Source organism: Talpa europaea (assembly GCF_964194135.1).
Source record: "Talpa europaea genome assembly, chromosome: 9".
NCBI lineage: Eukaryota > Metazoa > Chordata > Mammalia > Eulipotyphla > Talpidae > Talpa > Talpa europaea.
This window is the reverse complement of record NC_140076.1, coordinates 90,440,258-90,457,122: the sequence shown is the minus strand read 5'-3', so window position 1 is coordinate 90,457,122 and position 16,865 is coordinate 90,440,258.

Genomic DNA, 16,865 nt, shown 5'->3' with positions numbered 1-16,865 from the left:
TAAAAGGGATTATTATATTGGCTTTCAGAAGTATCTTGACATTTCCATTAAAATCATGATTTTGACAGGTTTATGTATTCAGTCTCTTTCATTTGCATGGGATTGAAACTTGACATTAGAAATCCTTAGACCAAATGCATTTTAAACATCACACATACTTGCATATTTATGTGGGCACACAGCAAATGCAACATGTAAGCCACAGAGTCTGTATTAATTTTTAATAGTCCTTATGCTTTATAGATTTTACTGAATTGCTCATTACTTTGGTACTAGATAATCTACCAAAAAGGTGAAAAATATTTGACGAGTTAGGATGAATGTGGTCTGCATGAAAATTACATTTTTAGTAGTAGTCATAATATTTGGTGCTTAACAAGTTAAATATTCTGGACTTTTGGTGTAATTCTTTTTTAAATTTTGGTGAAGTCATTTGTATTATTTTAATATGCTATTAAAATGTTTTCATGACTTTTGGCTTTTATTTTTTAAGGGTCATACTTTTCATTTAAAGTTGTCAAATTTCATTAATTTAAAGTTCTCAGCACAGGCTTGTTATTGCTTATCAGGTCAAACTGGCTTTCTTTCCTGTTTTCTGTCCCTTAGCTACTCAAAGGGTGGATGGAGGACCAGCAACATTCACATCATCTATGAGGCTGTTAGAAATAGTTAGAATAAAGAAAACAGACTTGCCTATTTGCCTCTTAATAGGATGCCTCAGAAATTATTCCCATGCACATTAAAGTTTGAAGTTCTGGATTAAGCAAGACTCACAGCAACAATTAAGAAGCACTGGAAAAACATTGCATTGATAAAATCCTAGATCTGCCCATGCAACATGGTATCAGTGTAAATGGGACATAGCTTATTAGAAAGAAGTGAGAGTATAAAGAACTGAAATTGGACATGGGATGAATGAAGAAATGGAGGAGGAAAATTATCAATATATTTAGAAATTATCAAGTATTACGATATTCAACCTTTTTCTGGGAGCCTGACGCTAGGTCCAGACCACCTGAATCCTTGATAAGTTTGTATGCACTTTCCACTGCTGTTAAAGTTTTCTCTAAGAGAGTTACACAAAATGGCACACAGGCTCACCGACTAGATTTACATGGCCTGTCAGCTAAGAAGTGTTTGAACATGCTAATGGCTGAAGAAAAGTCAAAAGAAGCCTAACATTTAATGACACAGAAACATTATATACAATTCAAATTTCAAGACCAATAAATAGTTTTAGACAATTTGCTTATCATCTATGCCTACAATGACAGACTTAAGTAGTTGCATCAGAGTACATGTCTCTCAATGCAAAAAATATTTATATTTTTATCCTTTAGTGAGAAAAAATATATGGATCCCTGCTCTAGAATATAGACTTTTGTGTGTGTATGAAACCACTTTGATAAATACAATTATTCCATGTTCCTTATAAGATTGGATTCCTAAACAGGAGAATAGAGAAAGCAATATAAAAGTCAGAAATTATTTTTATTTTGCTTGGAAATCAGTCAATGAAAACATACCATATTGCTAAAATTTTTAATTTAGAATGTTTAAATCTTACAGGCACAATGCAAAAAGTTGACACACTGTGAAATCTTATAGAAGCAAAACTGACTTTATGTTAACTTGTGTTTTTCAAATTAAAATTTCTGGTTTGGAATGGATTCTTTGCTATCTCCCATAATTCACGTGGGCATCTCCAAATTGCCCACTTGAATAGAAATTTGACTAAAGACAGGAATCTTTTTACTGATAATGTTACAGGACTAAAATAGAAATTGCTGGTGAGGAGCAAATACTCTCACAAAATCCATGAGTTCTACCCCAAAGGAAGGAAGGAGCAGCTCACGCTGTTGTATTTAAAATGTTGTAGCAGATGAGAGGACAGCCGTTGACAAGGAAGTGGGGGAAGGCAGAGCTACTGAAAGGATCTATAATTTCAGGAAAAGGACAAAGTACCTCAAAAGCTTATGAAAGAGTTATTATAATGTGGCAGACTAGAATGACAACTGTTGGTAATGATGGGATGCTTTGTTAGAAGAGATATTTAGTACTCTCTTTTTAAAATAATAATATTAAAAATAAAACAATGTAATGTTTGGCACATTTCAGAAGTTCTCCCATCAAAATGCTTAGTTTTGATGCTGAAGAGAGATGCATTAACTGGAATACTAGAATATGTGAACATCTTTGCAGGCCACGCCAGGTACAGGAGAGATCAATCTTTTAAACGACTAGAAACAGCATGCCTGATTCTTTCAGTTAGCTGGATGAGCTAACATCCTGCTAACAGGATGAGAGCAAAAGTAAGGCATGCAAACAAATGCTTTACTGAATTATTATTTTCCCCTTTTCATTTAATTTCCAAATTAATTATTTTTCACTATGAACCTTTATAAAATATCAATCCACAATAGAGAAAGTAAAAGTACTAGGAAACAAGACTCATCAAAAAAGATTAGGGCTTCTCAGGTGGCCTAGGGGTTAAGTCTCAGCACTGCTGTCATTGCTAAGGCCTGAATTCCATCCCAGCCAGGGAGCTAATGGCACATATGGCACAACAGACCTCTCCAATCTTGCCCACTGCTCTCCCCTTAGCAGTGTATTTCAGTAAATTTGCCTGCTCTGCTTCCTAATCTGTCTCTGGTGAATCCTCTCACTCCCCACACTTCTGGCCTACACCTCTGTTCTATGCAAACAAAGATTAAACATATATATGGAGATATATATATATATATATATATATATATATATAAAAGAAACTTACCCAAAAAGACTTTTGGTCACTTATAGGGTCTTTCTTTAGATTCCTCTGAAGTAATACACAGTCTCTGTCTCACATTTACTCAAATAAATTGGTTTGAAAATATGTAAAAGTGAATATTCCATTGCTTGCCTCTAAGAATAAAATATGTTGCATTGCATTCTCTCATTGAGGACCATTTTAGCATTCAGCTAGTGCTTCCTTCATGGGCTGTAACTTGGCTCATTCATCAGCTTGAAATGGGCTAATTTAAAATAGTCTGAGAAAGAAAAGGGGAAAAAAGCTAATTGTCTTCAAAGAGGTGTTAAGAATGAAATAAAAATATAGAAAATTAGGACTTTAAGAGGTATCTTTTTCAGCTGTCGCAGTCTACTGTCTGAGGATGCGTACCAGTAATTTGTGAAGATGTGTGGGTATTGAATTGCTCTGTGCACAAAGCCAGAGCTTTGTGAGTGATAACTCCAATACCAGCCTTGACTGGAGTGGATTAGATGCTAAGTGGGTTTAACAAAATTACCCAGAGCATTACATCATATCCCTTGCATTTTTTGTGACAGATGCTATTATTCCTATGGGACTATGCAGAAAAAAATGGGTCAGGAATACTAAGCAGAGGGGTGTGAAAGGGCATAATTAAGATGGAGAAAAAGGGGCATCCTCACAATTAGCCCCTGCACTCTGAAAAACAGAGAGTTTTGCTGAAATAGGAAGTTCCCACATTTAAAATTATATATTAATTATATTTTTACTTTGGTTTAGCAAGATTATTCTTAAAACTTGCTACTCTGTATTTGATTTGGAGTCCCATAAGCATTTGTGAAAAGAAAGAATCGATAAAAACCAGCCCTATATGGAGACCATAGTTAACAATATTGTATTCTATATCTGAAAATAGCTAAGAGAGATCTTAGAAGTGTTCATCCCAAGGAAACAAATTGTAACAGTATAAGGAAATTGATGCTAACTTATTATGGTCATCCTTTTGCATTATACATATATCAAATAATTATGTTGTACACCTGTAGGTAGGTTCCTATGAGCTGGCGATTAGCTGGCCACTCATGGGAATTGTGACCTATTTGCTATCTTCCAATCACAGCAGAGCATTCCTTGAGCACCTAGAGTATAGCCTGTATAAGGAGGCAAGTCTGGGACCACCTATAACTCTGCCTGTGATAACATCAAATACTCTGCTGACACAAATGACTCTTTTTTTTTCCCAAAGTTCAAACCTATTTATTTTTTCTATTATTATTTTTAATTATATATTTTTTACATCATTTTTCATTTTTGCACAATGTATGTATTTTATCTTGGTTATAGTCCCCATACAATTCCCACCCCACCTTGTTTTGATCTTACTCCCTCCTCCCCTTGCCCCCCAGTGTGTCACTGGTTTACAGTTGCTTGTTGATTTTGATTTTTACTTTATTGTAATTAGTTTTTTTCCTGGTCCCTTATTAGCTTTTCTAAATTCTTGCTATGACTGAGACCATCTGGTATTTTTCTTTTTTTTTTTTCTGGCTTATTTCGCTGAGTATGATCCCTTCCAGCTCCATCCATGTTGCTGCAAATTGCATGAGTTTATATTTTTGATTGCTGAGTAACATTCCATTGTGTAAATGTACCAAATCTTCTTGATTCAGTCATCCAGTCAAAAAATGGGCAGAAGAGCTAAAAAGAAACTTCTCCAAAGAGGAAATACAAATGGCCAACAGGAGTTCAAAAATGTTCAACGTCACTTGTAATCAGGGAAATGCAAATTAAAACTACAATGAGATACCATCTTACACCAGTGAAATGGCACATATTAAAAAAACTAGCAACAATAAATGTTGGTGAGGTCCTGGAGAAAAAGGAACTCTCCTGCACTGCTGATGGGAGTGCAAACTGGTCCAACCACTATGAAGAGCTGTGTAGAGATTACTCAACCTGCTAAAGATGGAGCTTCCATATGATCCAGCAATACCACTCCTAGGTATTTACCCAAAGGACACAGAAACATTAATTGAAAAGGGCACCTGGACCTTTATGTTTATAGCAGCACTATTTACAATAATTAAGCTATGAAAACAATGCAAATGCCCAAAAATAGATGACAAATGGCTCTTGATGTATGGTCACCATGTCCTCATAAAACTTTCCACCATTCCATTCCCACCCTCCAGACTTTATTCCTCATATCATTGTTTCATGATCAGCTTTTACTAGCATGCATGCTTTCAATAAATGGCACAAGAACTTCTGCTCAGTAGCAGAGTCTTGCCTTGCAAACCTGCTCCACGACTGCTATGTCCCTCATCAAGTTCCCACAGCAAAGCGGCATCAAAGTTCCTGTTGAAACATACACCTGTTTTAGGTGTTATACAATTTATATATCAACTATATCTCTGTAAAACTGGAAAAAAATTAAAATGATTCTTGGGCTTCCCCAGTGGCACAGCATGTTGAGCACCGTGCCATGTAGCTGTCCGCAGCCTCCGCAGCGCGGTTCCATTCCAGGCCAGCCAGGGAGATACCCCCATGGCACGGCAGACCTCTCCTGTCTTGCCCGTTGCACCCCTCAGCAGTGTATTTCGGTCACTCTGCCTGTTTTGCTCCCTGCTCTGTCTCTGGTGAATCTCTCACTTTCCTGTGCTTCTGGTCTGTACCCCAGCTCTTGTATAAATAAATAAAATTAAAAAAAAAATAAAATGATTCTTCTTCCCTCTTCCCTTCCCTTTTTTTTCTTTCCTTCCTTTTTCTTCCTTCCATCTCTCCTTCTTTTTTGCCTCTGATCCTTCTCTCTATACCATGACCAGACACTATGGAGACAGATATAAATGCATAGTACCTTTTCTCATGCTGCACACCTGGGTTATTATTACAGAAAACAACTTAGCAATGGCCAGGCTACAAGAATTAAAGAAGAACTTTTTGCCTTGGGCTTATATAAGTATTGATATCAGCTACTGGTACAACATGTAAGCATGAGCTTGAAAGGGTCTAAAGTATCAAATCATGGTAGAAAAGATACAAAACACAGTCAGGTTAGAATGCTTTTCCTTTAACCAAACCAAAGGTTCATGGCCACAAGATAAATAACATAAGCAAGTTAAAACATCTTCTCAATAAACTGGACTTAAAAGTTACTTTAATAATCATATCATCTCATCTGCCTTCAATTCTCAAATAAGTAGTGCATGAATTGAGGAAATGTCCTATTTTGTTAGTGAATTATTTCCACTGTTTTCTAAAATAAGAGAAGAGCCCTTATGAACCAAACCCTAATCACATGAGTCAATTTAATTCTGGCCTTGACTTCTACCACCTTAAGCAAACTGCCCTCAGATACAGCTACCAATAGCACATTTTTTCCCCTCTATGAACAGGCAGATGACAAATGGATTCGAAAGCCAGTGTTTCTAAAAGAAGTTATCCTTGTAGGCTATTACACGCCATTTCACTAGCAGTGAACAAATCATATTTTAGTTTAATTTTCTATTAAACTAAAGTCCACCTTTTTTAAGATTTATTTACTTATGCATACAAGAGCTGGGGTACAGGCCAGAGGTGTGGGGTATAAGAGGATTCACCAGAGACAGAATGGGGAACAGAACAGGCGGATCTACTGAAATACACTGCTGAGGGGAGCAGCGGGCAAGTCAGGAGAGGTCTGCTGTGCCATGTGGGTAGCTCCCTGGCTGGCTGGGGATTGAACTCATGCTGCAGAGGCTGCAGACTGCTTCATAGTGCAGTCCTTAACCCCTTGCGCCACCAGGGAGGCCCTGAAGTCCATCTTAATGGCAGGTGATATCCAAAAGAGATGTCTTATTAATGGTCACCTTGTAAATATTCAGATACATAGTTGATATATGAAGCCAATAGCCTTCTTGGATTTTTACTTCATTAATCAAATGATTAACTCTCTCACCCATTTTTGTGAAATATTTCTTGATGTTTCTTACTGGTAAGCTTATCCCAATCTAATTAAAAGACTTGTTAAGGCAACATTAACAATCATTTTTTGCCAAGCTAAATGGGTTTTTATAATTTATTATAAAATAATAATAATGTATTATATTTCCATATTTTCTTGAGTCTGAGATACATTCAGCTATTTTTTTTTCTGTTAGTTCTATTCAGCTGGTGCTAGTTTCTCCACAAAAGAAACTGTCTTGTTTCACAATGCAACTAAAATAATGGTAATTGAAACTCTGGATTTAGATTTCAGAAATACTACAATTCTATATTTTTTTTTCACTTTGCAGTTTATGAAAATGTATAAATATGGAAGGACTAGCTCTTCACCTAATGCTTAGTATCTCAGACGGAGGAACAAAACTGCTAATGAACATCAGAAGACACGAACATACTATTTTGCATTTTAATTAATTTTGGTGCATTGCATTTCCTAGCTGGACAAGTGCAAATTGCTAAGTCATATATTTTTAAAAGTTTTGTATAGAAGAACTGGGATGTAGACCAGAGGTATTTGGCTGAGAGGTTTCACCAGAGACAGAGCGGGTAGAAGAGGAGGCAGATTTACTGAAATACACTGTTGAGAGGCACTGTGGTTAAGACAGGAGAGATCTGCTGTGACATATGTGGGTTAATTTCCTGACTGGGATTGGACTCGGGTCTTAGTGGTGATAGTGCTGAAACTTAACCCCTATGTCACCGGGGAGCCCCCCAAGTCACATTTTTAACATACTCAATGAGTAATGAAATTTATTTTTGCCACTGATGGATGAGATGATTTTGATCATATTTCAATACACTGAGCTAACAAAATTTTTAAAACTTAAATAACTAAAATTCTTTTGAAATGGAAGAGAGGTAAGAAATACCAAATTATAACTTTACAGTAAAAACTGGGGGGGGGTGGTATAAATGAGAAAGTGGAGAAATGCTGAAAAGTTTTCTAGCACATTTACTCAGAAACCTGGAAGTTGGATGAGGAAAGAAGGATCTCAAGCTTTTAGAGAAGAATTAAATATTTAGAGTGAATTTATATTATTACCTTTGTGTTATTTTTAAGTCAGCCCTTCAGTTTCAATTAAGAAACATGTGTGTTCTTATATTTCACCCGAAAAAGGCTTGTCTTCATTAATTACTGGCTTTCCAGCCGATATTTCGTGTGTGTTTGTGTGTGTCTGTGTGTCTGTGTGTGTGTGTTTGTGTGTGTGAGAGAGAGAGAGGGAGAGAGAGAGACAGAGAGACAGAGAGAGAGAAAGAGAATGTGTGTGTGTGTGTACATGTTAGAGAGAGTATTGGTAACATTGAGAAAAAAATGTCATAACTAATGGAAGAAGAAATGGTTATTAGTGGGGATTCTGCAATACCAAGTCAGGAACATGCCCCAAAATAGCTTCAGGTTGATAGGGAATTCTGAAGCTGCCAGTGGTTTAACTGGTACTGACAGAAATCCCCTCGGGCGAGGCAAATGCTGAGCAGTGTAAGGAGCAGTCAGAACACAGTTCTGGACAAATACACAAGCCCTCGTCAAATGTGGAAGCTGCCCGGATGCATCCATGTATGTCCCCAAGCCTGCACTGGAGCCCCAGCAAGTGCCATCCTCTTGTGTCTCTGATCTGTTTACTGACAAGAGAAGGTTCTTGATAAATCCTGACATTTGAGGATCACCTACCAGGGCGCTCTGGGTTTAGCTGACTCATGCTTGAACATATCTATTTAAGTCCCTTCTCTTGCTTTAATTACCTGGACATTTTCCATTGTCCATGAAAAGAAAATAATTTAATGTTTTCCTTAAGGTTGCTGTGAAAAGGACACGATACATTTTAGAAATTATTATTATAGCCTTTTCTGACAGTTCCCAGTAAACCATAAGTGGGAAAGCAGTAAAGTTCAAAACTTAATGACATTAACAACCCTTCTGTTTCCCTGGGATGATAATAATGGGCTTTGAATACCTTATATTTCTGTTACCCCATGATTATTTCCCAATCTTGAAGAGAATTTATCCAATTAATGACTGATAAATAGGCTTCAATCCTTTCATTTATAAATTTAAACTTAGTTTTTAATTAAAGTAACATTATATTTTAACATTCAATTTCAGCTCTTAAATCCTTTTAGACATATTTTATGAAAAAGATTTTAGGGATGTCAAAACACTGAAAATAAACAGATAGTGACATTGTTATTCACTGAGCCCATACCTACTTAAATTTGCCTGGAAGTAAAAGCATAGGATAAAAGAATAAGCATCAAGTGTAGGAAATTGCTAACATGGAAAGAAAATAGATCTGTCTTTAAAACTGTTTCAATATGACACCTTAATAAAGAAGACAATTTCTCTTATTTAGTTGTAGACATATTCTAAAATATTTTTAAGGTGATGAAAAATCATGGTGAAGGGCTTTCCTGGTGGTGTAGGGGTTAAGTCTCAGTGCTATCATGCTATCTTAACTACAGCCTCAGTTCAATCCCCAACGAAGGAGCTAACCCACAGGGTGCAGCAGACCTTTCCTGTCTCACCCACTGCTCCCCTCAGCAGTGTATTTCAATAGATCCACTTGTTCTGCTCCCCATTCTGTCTCTGGTGAATCCTCTCATCCCCAGCACCTCTGGTCTGTACCGTAGTTTTTCTGTGTATAAGTAAAAATAAATCTTCCCCCCAAAAGGAAAAATCATGGTGAAGCAATTGCAAAAATATGTAAGATTTTTTCCTTTCAAATGGTATTCTCACAGTAAATGGAAAGCTTTCAAATTATTTTCTTTCTTTTTTAATTTCCTATATTCTCCCCCTGGATAAGCTCAAAATGGGACAAAATGTATTGGGGGCAGAATTTGGTATCTATTAAGCAAACTGAAATCAAAATTCTATTCCCACTGCTTGTTAAATTCTGCAATCTTGACAAATGATTTCTTGTTAAGAGAAGAAGATGAAAGAAAGGGAGGAGGGGGTGAGACAGAGAAAGCAAGAGAGATAGACAGAGAGAGAGAGAAGGCACGAAAGAGAGAAAGAACAACAGTAATGAAGGGACGGATGAAAGGAGAGAGGGAGAGAAGAAGGAATGGGTAGACTTTACCCAAATGCTCAGAGTAAGTTGTTCCAATTAAGCATCACCTTTGTATGAGAATCAAATGTCAGTGTCAGTTGAGGCTCTCTGATCCTTGGGGCTCTATTGTCATGACTTAAAATGGAGAATTTTATTTTGTAATTTTTTTAATCGTCTATATTTGTATTGAGCTAACATCAATTTACAACACTTTATATGACTCCAAGGTAAAGGTTCACACCTCTTCAGATGAGTGTTACCACATTGCAGCTACCACAAAGCCCCCCATTGTCCCCATTGGGTCCCCTCCACCCTTTCCTCCTGCCCTCCACCCTGCCTTTCTGGTAAAATTTAGATTATCAAAGGCCCCAGAGGCTGAAAGATTTGTCCTTGTTTCATTTTCCTTTTCCTGATTGAAAAAAGCAATCACTGTTCCCCCTTTTTTTGTGATGTAGAAGAACATGGTGTGTGGAGTATCAAACAGATAGAGGTTTATAAGTGAACATATCCTGCTTATTTTGGAAATTTTATCTTTTTACTCTCAGGGTAAACCTCACCTTTCCTGTCATGTGTAAAGTCTCCTTCCTTCTCGCTCCTTGATGAACCATGTCATTCAGAATGTAATAAATATGACCCGCTTGCTCCATTTTACTTTAGAATTTACAACCATGTAAATTCTCCACATGTATGTTATTGGATTATTTTTTCTTTGTTAACTCGTCAAATGCTGTTTTGATTATCCACAGAGTCTGAGAAGAACCTAGAGGGGTGGGTGATTGCACTCTGCTCCTCACAACACCATGTTGGAATTGAGTAATATATGATATATGCAAGACCAGGGTTATTGTGTGGAATAAATGGTAAGATACAGCTTGCAAGTTCAATACATGTCTGGCACTTGTTACATTAATCAGCATTAGGTCTATCACTGTATATCACTGTGTGGGTTGAACTGTATTTTTGCTGTGGCCTCCACATAATGAACGTCCTCACTGGGCTGCAGTGATATAGCTTAGGAAGCAAGATGTTGAGGAATAAAGAAACAACACATTAACTTTCAGTCTTTTGAGATATTTCAATTTCCAAGAACAATTCATAAACTTTGAGGAAAGAAAAAATACCTAGGAGGTTTCCAGTTTCATTATGAATCCTTTTTTAATCTAGAACTTATATATCAGAGAAAAAAACTAAAAATCACACCTTTTAGTCACAGCCATCCACTTGGATGCTCTAAGTTAAATCTCTTACCCCTTTAGCTATTTTAGAGTAATGTAACAGTCACCTCCAAATCTATGGTACCTGATCTTATTTCCCATTAGTTTAAAAACTTTCAGCTGCTTTCCATGACCTCAGAAGAAATTCCAAACTCTTCAGTATGGCATTCAATGGCTTGCTAGTACAGCTTTAACTTACTTTCCCATCTCTTTTCCAAGCATACCAGTTTTCCTTGAAAGTAAAACCATGTCCCACTCAAATCTGTATTAAAAGGAAGAAAAAAGATCCTCTGCAAACTAATGATTATTTCTTTAGGGCAGGACAGGCTGACCTGCTCACTTGCATATATAAATTCCTGTTCTTCTTTCCTCCTAGCTGATCAGGTTGCTAATATTGCCATCTTTGTATAGAAGGATGAAGGAACTAACCCTCTCTTCTAAGTGATAATTTACAAATGCATTCTTAGCAATAAGTAACTCAGAACACCCAAGTAACCCTGGCACCCAAATCTACTTCTTAGTGATAACTTTGAAACTTGGGAAAACACACCCCTTATATCCCTGCTGTTCTCCTATATAACATGCAACTCTGATGACTGTAACAAGACAGATTTGAGAACTTTTCTCCCATCTTTTCAATCAATGCCATCTAGAATATTGTCTACTTGTCTCTGCTCTGGCAGAGCACTGATGCTTCAGTGATCTTTCTTAAATGTGTGCTGCACACACAAATCTGGTTTTGAAAATTTTGTAACAAAAGCACTATGTACTCACTGTTTTCACACTACTTCTTAAACCTGTAGTGATTTCAAATTTTCTCCACTGACAAAACCTACTCACCTGTCAAGAAGCAGCTCATATGGCCTCACTTTAGGGAAGGTTTCCAGGTATCATTTTCTTTTAAGATAGAACCTCTGAAGCTTCCCCCTGCCATAGTTTAATGATAGTAACTTATTAAAGAGAAATTTTATATTATGCTGTGTCTGAATCCATTTTTCCTACTTCTCATAAATTCAGAGAGAGTAGAATAGGTCTTGTTATCTTTTTATCTTTAAAATGTAACATGATATCTGTGCCCTAGTAGGTACTCAGAAAATTGGTTTTGAAAAACTAGAAACACTGAGGAAAAAAAAAAAATCAAAGCATAGTTCCCACTGCTGTGGGTTATAAGAATTTTCCCCATATATGGAAGAGAGAAATCTATTATTACTATTCTACTAAAACACAGATCTGCCTCGGGGCAGGTGACTACAGGTGTGCTAGCCTGCAGGTAGTGAGTGCAAGCCAATAAAATTATGTCAGTTCCTCCTGAACCCCAGGTATATTTCTTAGTTTCTTGTAAGCAAGATAATTGGGACAGTCACAGGCTACATGAATCATGGGGATACTCTAAGTTGGTATCTATTAGGAAAACATGAATAACTTATATATGGGCATTTCATATCCAGTTTTTGTATCTAACAGATGCCATGGGTTAACAAACATGCTCTCAAATTCAAGGAAATAATGTAATAGTAAATTTGATGCAAGGAGATATTTTTCTCATCATAATAAAAATAAGCCTCACCTAATATACTCACACAGGAAGGATTTTTCTGAAAAAGCAACTATGTTTAAACTGCATTCAAATTGGCTAGGTCTTCTGGAATATCCAGCACGATAAGGAAACATATATGATTGTTTAATTTACATGGAAGAGGGAAAATGAACTCTACACCATAGACAAAGGTAAAAATAGTGGATTGAAAAAATGACATGAGTGCCAGGATTTGGCATTTTTAAAACCAAATAAGTTTTGATGCAGAAGCTTTTATATATGACTTCAATTGAGTTCAAATACTGCCTCAAAATAGAGAAAGATTGTTAATAATCCTGTGTGTGAAGAGATTTTGACAAATAAACACAATATAGGTAAGGGAGCAAAAAAGAACCTGATGTTAGGATGCTTATAAATTTACAAGAAAACAAAGGTTTACTTCTTCATTCAAAATCAGAAACATAAGCCAATCTACGACCCACTGATATGCTGATCTATGAAGATTTCATGCAGATGAAAGGTTTCTTCTGACAGAGATGTCTTAGAGCTACATTTTCAAGCTTTTTAATGACTCTTGAAAAAAAAGGAACCAGGTAAGATCCACCTGTTATTACAACTCAAGCAGAAAACTGTAGTCTTTAGTGGCATGAGTGCCAGAGTTTGGGGTAGACTAGGAAAGCTAGACATGAATGGGGAAGAAATCTCAGAAGGACAAACCTTCAAAAGGGGTAGCTTCCCATGTGAATTAAAACTCCTAACTACTACTAGACTGATTCCCAAACTACATTCAAATAGGAATGCCAAACTGTTAGAAGGCTAAGATACCCAAGCAGATATCTCAACCACTGCTCACCACAGGGGACATGTGGATTGGAATCCACTTAATTAGAAAGGCTGAAAAAGCACATTGGCTTCAACATTAAGACCATAGATGAATGAGGAGGTTTAAACACAAAAACACAGATTGTTTTGCATGTGAAATAATATATAATCTTCACAGTGATCATGAGAAAGCTGAAAATGTTATATCAGATATTCAAAGTCAGGAGTATTGCAATAGAAGATATTTCACAAAAATATGCTAAAATATAATTATTATATCATAAAAATGTAACATAAAATAAGAGGAAATGGCAGTTTTATAGATATCATGCTAAAACAAATAAACATTTTAGGGATATAAGCTTAAACTTTATCCTACATTATAGACAAAAATTATATAGAAATACCTCGTGAGTCAAGATGTAAAATCTTGAATGGCAAAGAATCTAGAAGAAAACTCAAACTTTTAGAAAATTAAGTGACTTGAAAAATTAAATCACATTTTTAACTTTGAAGCTAATGATATTTTCTTAGAGAGGATACAAAATTACTAAATATAAATTGGGTTTCATTGAAATAAAATGTGTTGCTCATAAAAAAATCATCAAAACTGAGAAATGAAGAGATAATAGGTAAGGAATAAATATTTGTAATACACATACCTGATCAAAGATTTGTATCCAGAATGTATGAAGAATGCCAGTATATAAGAACAAGATAGCAGCAAAAAAGTCCCCATTAAAACAAAGGCCTCCAGGGTGGCACAGGCAGTTGAGTGCCGCACTGTGAGGCTGTCCTGATCCCGGCCAGCCAGCGTGAACACCACATGGCGCAGCAGATCTCTCCTGTCTCACCCACTGCTCCCCTCAGTAGTGTATTTCTTCAGTCTGCCTGTTCTGTTCCCTCCTCTGTCTCCACTGAATCCTCTCACCCTCCCATGTATCTGGCCTGTACTCTGGTTCTTGTATAAAAATAAATAAATCTTTAAAAAAAACCCAAACAAACAAAAAATAAAGGACACAACACTTGATCAGGTCCTTTACAAGAGATACATGAAAAGGGTCTTAGCGTATCATTCACCAGCAAAAATACTCATATGAATGAGTAAAATTAAAACAAATTTGACCTTACCAAAATCTTTGCAAAGTTTTAAAGCAGTTAGCATTCTTATATGTTGCTGGTGGAAGTGTAAAATGGGACAAACACTTTTGAAAACCATTTGGCAGTTCCTTCTCAAGTTAAAATTTTTATTTGCCCTATGACCCAGCTATTTTACATTAAAGATTTTACCTAAAAAAGAAATAGAAGCTTATGTCCATAGAGAAACTTCAATAAAAGTCTTCATAACCTGGGTCATAAGAGTTGGCACCTAAAAGCAACAGAAATGCCATCATCAGAATGGATACATTAAATTGTGATATATTTATTTATACACTAGCACTCAGGGAAAACAGCTTGTATAGTGGTAGACTCAACTACATGAATGAATATCAGAACCCTAAGTGACAGAGCCAGACATAAATACATTATATATGATTTTATTTATATGAATTTCAAGACAGGATTTGACTGAAAGAGTGACAGAAATCAGATCTGCAGAAATGACTTACAGGAAACACCAGAGGAAAATCTGGAATGATGGAAATATTCTGTCTTGATTGGGGTGGCTGTTAATCAAATGCCTGACTTTATCAAAACCTATCTAATCATATGCTTAAGATCTGTGAATTTTCACTGTATGCACATTTTACCTCAATTAAAAAATACTTTGTCGTGATATGGAATTGGCTTTGAGAGAGAATGAAGTTCAGCTATAGAAAAATCAGATCATAGTTACCTACACACCTTTATACTCACTTTGTACAAATACACAAATTCACTGAATCTTAGAACTACTCTATTATCAAAAAAAGCAATCATTTTTAAATAGAAGAGAGAAAACATGATAATGATAATTTCTGAGATGTGTGAAAATTAACATCTTTGATATTTTGATTTTTCTTGTTATTTACTAGAAATATTGAATTAAAGGTTTTTCCTGTTCCCTTAAATTTTGTTTATCTCATTAATGATGTTTTAAATGTAGAGCTGTAAATGAATAGCATCAATTCTTATTTATTTTTACATGTTCTTTGCCAGACTTTATACCAGTTGATATTTAACATTTAAAATTGAAAGAAAAGCATAAAAATGTACTACTTCTCAAAAAATAGATTGAAAGTTTTATTTTAAAAATTGTAAAAAAATCAGAGCCATATCACACATTTACAAATGAAACACATCATATTCACATATTTTCTTCTAGTAAAATTTATGTTTTTGCTCAAAAATATTACTGAAGATTTGGATTCAGGTAGATTTTTCTTTCAGGAATGTTAGTTGGTATGGATATTTCATTTTTCAAAGGCATTATTTGATATAAATGCATCTAATAATACTGAAGAAGAATCACAGGGTTTTTTTAGTTTAAAAGAAAATTCACATCGGATAACCTAGACTTCTCTCTTCTGGGCATTTCTCTTTACCATGCAAACCCAAACCTACCAGACATGCCACATACTTCTTTGATGGATATATTTTGGGTTCTGTGGGACATGCAAAGGGTAAATGCTAAGATTATTAAAAATTCCCATTCCCTATTTTGAATTGAAGAAAATTTTAATCAACAGGAGTACAAATGCTCCCAATGCTTTTATTCCATATTTCTCTGCTGGACTAAGCTATTCTCACTTTACCTTCCATATTTGATATTAATACCTTGATAAGTAGTAAAGATAAGACATGTCTCACAAATCCCAAAGCCTGTGGGGCTGAAAGATCTGCCTCCTTATGAAGTTCAGAATAGCCTCTCCGAAATGTGCTGCTTTGGCATGTGGGTTATTTTGAGTTGAAGTCTATCAAGTCCCTGCAAGTTCACAAGAAAACACTTCCTAGCCTACCTAGAAGAATGAAAACTGGGAGCTTTACCAAGAGTTAGGGTTATTACCAGAAATAATCCTTCTATCTAAAAATAAATGCAAGGCAGAATAAACATCTAATTATAGAAAATCTGTTCTTCATAATGTGAATCACCCTCTCTTGTCATTAATTCCTCCTCTTCACCTGTTGAATCACCAGGCCTATATTCCACCATTAGCCCAGTATATATTAATATAATCCCAATTTTACTTTCCTGTCTTTGGAATACACTTGTCTATACACATTATCACACATACATAATTAAATATTTTTCATGTTAATCTGTCTGATATTAATTTGATTATGTAATAAGCTCAAAAAAGAACACAGAGGGGTAATGAGAAAATTCCCCTCCTCACAGACAGGGCCATAGAGGCAACATAAATGAGAGAGTATGGCTATAATTTACAGGGTGGTGGTGAGGATAGTGACCTGGGGAACAGAAAGATATATCCCATAGCAACTACCTGGGATGGCCAGTGCTTTCAGAAGATCTGTACTTGCATAAGAGACACAATATCCAAAATGTTATGCAAAATCCTTAGCATCCAAAATAAAGG